Source organism: Lissotriton helveticus, chromosome 4_1 (genome assembly GCF_964261635.1).
Source record: "Lissotriton helveticus chromosome 4_1, aLisHel1.1, whole genome shotgun sequence".
NCBI lineage: Eukaryota > Metazoa > Chordata > Amphibia > Caudata > Salamandridae > Lissotriton > Lissotriton helveticus.
In genome coordinates, this window is record NC_136063.1 from 729,503,548 (window position 1) to 729,511,331 (window position 7,784).

The 7,784-nt window shown below is 47.7% G+C and overlaps 1 long non-coding RNA gene across 1 annotated transcript; it reads right to left on the minus strand.

Moving 5' to 3' along the window:
- Positions 1–3,479: 3,479 nt before the first annotated feature.
- Positions 3,480–6,048, minus strand: LOC144827312 (uncharacterized). Its single transcript, XR_013610129.1, has 3 exons — positions 5,913–6,048; positions 5,543–5,640; positions 3,480–3,597 (listed from the first exon to the last, which is right to left on the minus strand). It is a non-coding gene; the product is annotated as an uncharacterized LOC144827312 (long non-coding RNA).
- Positions 6,049–7,784: the final 1,736 nt, after the last annotated feature.

Below are 7,784 nucleotides of genomic sequence, written 5' to 3' on the forward strand. Positions count from 1 at the left end.
GGATTCGCAATCCGCAAATTTGCGTATTTGCGTATTTGCGTATTTGCGTATTGCGACAATATGCAAAATCCGCGAATTCTCGCGGATTTGCGTATTTTTTTGGGGGGTGGGTGTTCGCACGGGTTTCTGCAAGTTCGCGAGGGTTTTGTACAATTTCGCAAATTGCGAACTTACTTGTCGGGTCGCCAGTTTTGCGAACTTGTTGTTTCTACGTGCCCAGCCTGTTTGCAAGGCTTTCTTCATCACTGCCACCCTCTGTCACCACTGGCACTCTCTTTGGTCACCCATGCCACCCTCTGGCTCACCCATGTCACCCTCTGTGTCATCACAGCACCCTCTGGTTCACCAGTGTACATTATTGGGGCAAAGCAAAGCACTGCCATCCTCTGTCAACACTGGCACTCTGGTTCACCCATGCCACCCTCTGGCTGGCACACCCATGCCACCCTCGGTGTCATCACAGCACCCTCTGATTGACCAGTGAGTGTACATTATTGTGGCAAAGCCAAGCACACCTGCTAAGTGCTTTAAGTTTTGCAAACAACAACACCTGCCCTGCCCCAACTGACATTAATGAAGACTGGCACCTGCTTGTCTGCTCCCTTTCCTTTTTGTTGCAATAACAGGATGCAATGGCATACTTGTAACTATTCTGTGTCTGTCAGAGCAGGGTCACACAATAGTTGCAAGTAGGCAACCGGATTCTGGAGGGCCCCTTCAGGAAGCACTACAGGGAAATGGTTACAAATGATGAGCTCGAACTTTTGCACCTGCTCGTTGGTTTTGCTTTTGCAAAACTCGTTTTTCGGTAATTTCGCCCTATTCGCGAGGCGCGGCGTCGTGCGAAATCGACCGTGGAAGCCGCGAACTCGTGCGAGTTACCCCAAGGTTGAGTATGGGCGCCGCCATTTTGTTTGCGTGACGTATTTCCGTTTCCGCCCGCTATGTGTAATCTCGCGCAATGAGCGCCTTGCGAATGCAAGTTCGCACGAGTTCGCGAGAGAAATCGCATGCAAACTTACTTACACGCACGTGTTCGGGCCGCCATCTTGTTTTTCATTCATTCCTATGTGTCTGGGCATGGTGTTTCTATCCTCTGTATATCTCTGCCATCCTTTGCTTGTTTTAATATTTTTTTGATCTATTTAACTTTTTTTCTATCCCTCTAGTTTTCTAGATCTATATTTTTGTGTTTTAGGCTACTTTTGTTTACTTTTCAACTACTTTTTTAAACTTTTATTTCCTTCTTCCCTACTCTTATTCTTTTTCATTTTGTCTTTTTCACCTGCCCAGAACATGGTGAAGACAGCTGTCAAGCTGCCCAAGACGGGCACCGCAGCCCGTGCCCGGCTCCCGTGTGGCCGTTTGAGGGCGGAAATGGTGGTGCCCAGGGAGATCTTCAGCCCTGAAGAGGTGGGCTCACTCGTTTTTTATGTGCAGCGCCGTCTCCCCAGGACCATCGCGGCAGGCGGCAGGATCGCTGCTGGTTATACCAACAGCCAGGAGCGACGGAAGCGGTGGGGGCAGGTGTGCCGGGCCCTTTTTGACATCACGGGGGTCCAGCGCACCTACAATCAAGTGACCCACCGCTGGACCGATATCCTGGACCGGGAGCACGACCTGCTAGACCTGCTGGGAGTGGAGGTCCCCGGGCTTGGTGAGTAGTAGTAGCAATTTTTTCATCACTCACTACTCTGTTTTTTCTCCTGCTCTGTGTGACTGTGTTATATTGCAAATGTTTGCTTTAACTTTTTTACAAAGAGCAATAATGCTGCTGATTACATTGATATCATAGGAGAGGTAAATTAATATTTCAAAATCTTCTGTGCATTTCAGGTGCACTGTTCTCCTTCTCTGTGGTGGTGCCACTGCTTATTTGTTTTCTATTTTGTGTTCATTTAATTGGGCTGAGTAATGTATGAGTGTACTTTACAGAACTGCGTAATGCTAGACACAAAGGGTGCGTTCCCACGCAAGGGGGGGGTGGGGGGTGGGGGGTGGCGGTCAGGCAGCTGTGCGCCTCGCAAAAGTGCCTGCGTGAAATCTACAAGATTTAACGCAGGCACTTCCGCGACGCTGCTACGTCAATTCTTTATGCCTGCTTGCTTGAAGCAGGCGTAAGGACTGATGCGGTATGTTGAGTATTGGGCAGCCCTGAGCATTGCTATAGTTGCATCGTGCCCGCGACGCGACTCTAGAGATGCGCCGCTCTTTCGTCACGAGATGCGTCACGCATCTGCCTACCCTTGCGCCAGGGTTTGCCGCATTGTAATTGCGGCGCATCTGCCGTGACGCAAGGTTAGTTTTGCGTTACGCATTTGTTCTGGTGCACATCTGGAGGTGTCCAGCTCAGAACTCGTAAGTAAGCCCCTAAGTGTCAGATTAGCAATTACCTGCGCATCCCTGCAAAGTGTGCGGCACGCCAGCACCACCCATGGTGCGCCGTATTTACAATGCGGCACACCATGGTCCCAAAACGTCACCGAAGCGTTACGCATCGGTGCCGTAAAGGCGGCTCATTGATGGAGTTGCGTTGCAACGATGGCGCAGCTCCAGCAATGCTGCGTCAAGCCGTAAGTCTGCTTCATGCAGGCGCAGGGTTTCAGTGACGCATCATTGTCCTAAATGACTGATTGAAATTTTATATATTCCCCATAGCCACTTTTAGCATGCGTTCCTGCGCAGGAACGCCCTCCCTTGCGCTGGAACGCTCCCTTATGGCGCAGGGCTTTAGAATGGGATGCATCTCCCATATGCGTCACGTTGTTAATATACGCCACACCATGGCGCCTCTCTTGTTGTGGCGCTGCATCACAAAAGTGACGCAAGAACGGAGCAAAAGAGCTGCAAGGGGCTTGTAAATCTGCCCCTAGAGTAGAGGCTCAGGTGCAGTCCTTCCTTTGTAGCCCTCTTTTTGACTGAAATAGTTGGTTCTTGTTCTTTCTAAATGTTTGATTTGGTTGACAAGGACATTGACAAGCAGCAATCATCAATGTTTTCTGTTCATTCTTTCATGTTGTACGTCAGGTCCGCCCAGGGGCAAGCGGACAGAAAAAGCGGATGCAGTGGCTCCAAAGGAGGAGGATGCAGGCCAGGGCGGCGAGTGCTCCTTTGCTGGCCCCAGTAAGTTTTCATTTAAATATAGAGGACCTATTGTTGTCCAAGCGTTCCTAATTTAATTTTTTCGAAATAGTGTTTAGATAGGAGCAAAATCAATAATACTACTGTTGCAGGGACAATTCTCCACAAACCGAACTATGGACACCAAAGACCAGAGCAATAATATTTCAGAGTGGCGTGTTTGGCACACCGTATAAACCTGGTAGTGTCAGCGGCACGGACTCCTCCTTGCAAAAATTGCAAAACCTTTCGCTCAGTCACTCTAGTCTGGAGGACCAAAAACCACAGAGTCTATTCAAGTTTAAAAGCTTTATTAAAAGTTTAAGTAAACACATATATTAAAATAAAGTTAGTTGGAAATGGAAAAGTGCTTGGTGCTGAGTTGATGAGTAATGGAACACATTTCTTGTGGTCGAGCCGAGCTTTCACCTGGTTTGAAGTTGATGTTGCTCTTGTCCTTAGAAGTCCAGTTTCTGTCTGTTCAGAGAAAAATGGTGTGTGTTAAAATTAAGCAAGCATCCATCAATTATGTCAAAAAAAATGCAGCAAGACAACAGCCTTCCCTGGAAGGAGGGACATTTTTACTTTAGACTAGAGTAGACAGTCAATTACTTTTTCTGTTGTTTTCACATTCTTCATTCATACTTAGACCAACTACTAGTGAGTGGTGTAATCTAACATTCTTAAATCTACTTTGTAGGTGGAACATCTGGTGGCGGGGCCAGCTCGGATGTGGTAATAGTGATCGACTCCGAGTCCGAGGACCACTCTGGGGAGGAGGCGGCGCAAGAGGAGTCGGACCAAGAAGTACAGACTGTGAGGAAGGAGACAGTGGTGGTGGCGGGTACAGGTAAGCTGGATCATGGTACTATCTGACTCTTAGATAGCATATGATGTGTATCTACAGAGAGCAGACGGTCACTGGATGAACTACGAACATACTATGAAATGTTTCCAGGGGGGGGTGCAACATCATCACCATCTCCTGAGTCCTACTCCTGACATGATTGATAGTGTGGTTTGTGGCCAAGGGCCGCACCGAAGGGGGCAGGGTCGGTGGGGGAGGGGGGTGTATCTAGAGCAACAAAAAAAAGATGACCATGAAATTTAAATCATGCCCCTGCAGCGGATGCCTTCGTCCTCTGAGCCACCAGACCTGGCATACACATTACACACATCTTTCTTTCTCTCTCCCCCTCCCTCACTCTCTGTCTCCCTCCCTCATCCTCCCTCTGTCACCCTCTGGCTCCCTCCCTCTCTCTCTCTCTCCTTCTGTCTTCCTCTCTCTCTGTCTCTGCCTCTATCTGTCTGTCGGTCCCAGCCTGCTGTAATTACCATATTGTAATTTGTCACTGGGCCAGCACTGGATGGACCTGCGATCCAGGGGGAGGCAATCGCGCCCTCTCTTGCCCATCCCTGCGGACGCCCATGATATTGGCCTGAATAGTTTCTTACTGCGCTGGCTAGTTGCTAGTTGTACTGTGACAAAACTTCCTGCTGAATCATTTTGTGTTAATCATATTCTTAAAGAGCATTGGTTACAGATTATGTCTTTCTTTCTTCATATAGTTGGTCATACTAAAACAAAACCAACAAGGAGTATGCTGGCTGTACTGGCTCGGCAACGGAGGCTGGATGCAACTGTTGCCCAATATCGGCGGCTGGTGGAACTGGAGGGGGACGACACGCAGTCCAGTACTTCCAATATAACATCTGCATCCTCCTCAGTGACCCCACGTTCTGCCGGTCAGCGCAGTGCTCCAGCCAAACGGAGCCGTGCTGGCAGACGCCACCGCCGAGCAGCAAAGGCTGCACCTCACAGTACTGTAAAGGCTCGCTTGCGCCGAGCAATCCGCAGAGTGTCCGACCTGGAGGCGGAGGTCCGGAAATGGAAAGAGTACCAAAATTTGGTGGAGGGCCTCCGTTTAGATCACGCCACCCTCCGGGAGCAATACGATGCCCTGGCCCTAAGGCATGATGCCCTGGAGGCCAAAGTTAACAACACCATGCATCCCTAGAGTGTCCCTTGCCCTTTTTTTAGTGACTTTTGGGGGGTGGGAATTGGGAGTTGGGTTTTTTGGGGACTTTTGATGGACTATTTATTTGTTGGGGTTAGGGAGGGTCTTGTGGGAGATTATTTTGTTAGGGATATAAAAATATACTTTTTCAAACTTTATCTGAGCATATCTTTTTTTTTACTACTTTTGAGCCTGGTGGGTGGTGGTTTTGCAGTAAGTTCGTTTTACTGAACACTGTCATCGTGTTGGTTCACGTGTAATTGGCCAAATGTTTTCCAAAGTAAATGCCTGTCACAGAGTTTGTTAATTGAAGAGTCCTAGGACTTTACTACTAGTACCACTGTCACTCTCTCGCCTCTCCTAATACTCCATTATACTACCTCCCATCCAAACGCTTATCTTACCTGTAATTTGTGTTTGAGGGCTGGCTCCACTTGGAATTCACAGTGTCCTAAAGCGTTCTGCAGCAGGGCCCCAACTGGAGTTTCCCGGCGTGGATTTTCTGCAAAACAAAAGCAATCAACATTAGAAATATGGCAGCGGTGCTCACAGACCCCAAAATCCTAGAAGCCCCACAGACAGCACCCCTAAGACAGGCAAGCGAGCAATAATAACGCCTAAACGTTCACGTGTAATAGGCCAAATGTTTTCCAAAGTAAATGCCTAACCAATTTCATCCCTTAATAGACCTTGCCAGCAATGGCCCAGCCAAGACCCGTAAACCCAAACGCAAAAAAGTCACACTTAGCAAAATGTATTTAAATGAGGACTCACTACTTCCAGACAGTCCCTCTTTAGGGGACTCGTCAACGTAAGTTTCTTCATTGTGCAGATTCCAGGCATCAGCATTACGGGAAATGGATAGGGTGAGTCTGGAGGAGGAGGATAGACGACCAGGACTGAGTTCTTGTCAACTAACTGTTGTGAACCTGAGGAATGCTGCTGCATCAAAATCAAGACAGTTCTGCTGATGGGCTTGTTGTTTGATTGGTTGATTACAGTTTTGTTGTGAATGTGATGAAGCACTTGCTAAAAAAAGAAAGACAGACACACAGGAATAAAAGTGAATAAGGACTAATGTTAAAGTTAATGAATCATTGACTCATTTTCAGAACTCGCTGTCAGGGAAGCAGAGCTCGTCCTCAAACTCTGCAAATTGAGTCGGTAGTACTTCTGGTAACTGAGGAGAACTTTTCTCAGGTAGGTCGGTGTCCTCTTCTTCCTGCGTGCATTCTCGTACTTTGTAATCTGGTGGTATGAAGTGCTGGTTCATCTTTATCATGGTGAGCCGCTCCACATTTGCGGGCAAGAGGCGGGACCTTTTGCAAGTCACAATGCCACCAGCAGAACTAAAAACACGTTCTGAAGACACGCTTGCGAGTGGGCAAGACAAGTAATTGATAGCCAGGTTGGTGAGCTCTCGCCATATGTTTCTTTTCCCATGCCAATACGCCAATGGGTCCTCAGTAATATTGACCGCTGTTGAGTCATCCAGATAGGCCTGCACCATTGAAAGAATGTCCTCCCGGATTCCTGTACTTTGCACTTCTGTGTCCTTTCTGGGACAAGGAAACCCTAGCTCACTTAGCCAATCCGCTTCAGACATATCGCCTGGGCCTGGTGCAGATGATACGGTTGCTGGTGTGGTTAACGGCTCAGAGGAAAAGTCACTCACTTCTGCCACAGGCACAGATGCAGAAGTGTTTTTTTGGGACGCCTGATGGCCTGCTGATTCACTAGTAGTACTGTCTTCTCCTACAGTTTCCTTCCGCTCTCTTTCAAAACGAATGGCTGACTGAGCTAGCCAACCTTTGTACTCTGTAACATCTGATGTCTCAAAAGGAATTATTACTTTGCCAAACAATGGCTTTTTGTAATGTGGATCCAGAATAGTAGCACAAATGTAGTGCTGTTGTTTCTTGATATTTACAAGCCGTTTATTGCTAACTAGGCGTTGTAATAATCTCTGCGCCAACTCATATGCTTCATTCTTTCCAGCATCTTTTAATTCTGAAGACACCACCTTGACTTGGTGCTCGAGCTTCAGCAACAATGGGATAGCTTTGCTCAAAGAACAGTCCGCCCTGCTGACGTCACGCGTGAAGACCTCAAAAGGACAAAGCATGTCTGTCAGGCTTTTAACTAGCTGCCATTGCTCCACCGCTAGCATCATTTCTGTCGTATCACCACCCAGGTTGTAGAAATACTCATTGACTACTGGAAACAGCTCATGCAGACGCTCAAGCATGTAGAAGGTTGAGTTCCAACGTGTTGCCACCTCCTGGATAAGTGCTTTCACTGGCATTCTACGTACATTTTGCTGGCGCCTCAGCTCCTTCCGGATCTTAAAAGAATGGTTGAAATGTGTGCATATTCTTCTGCAGATGGTCAGTATTTGGTCGACTGCAAGTTCTTTTTCAAGAACTTTTGCACGACAAGGTTCATACAATGCGCCAAACACGGCACTCTGAAATAGTAACCGTTCTCCATGGCCTTAACTACATTGCTGCCATTATCAGTAGAAACATAACCAACCTTGCAATTTCTTGGGGGCAGCCATTGCGAGACCTTTTTGTTAAAGTCATCCAAAATGTTGGCTGCAGTATGACTTTTCTCTATGCCAAACATGGCTAATGTTGCATGTTT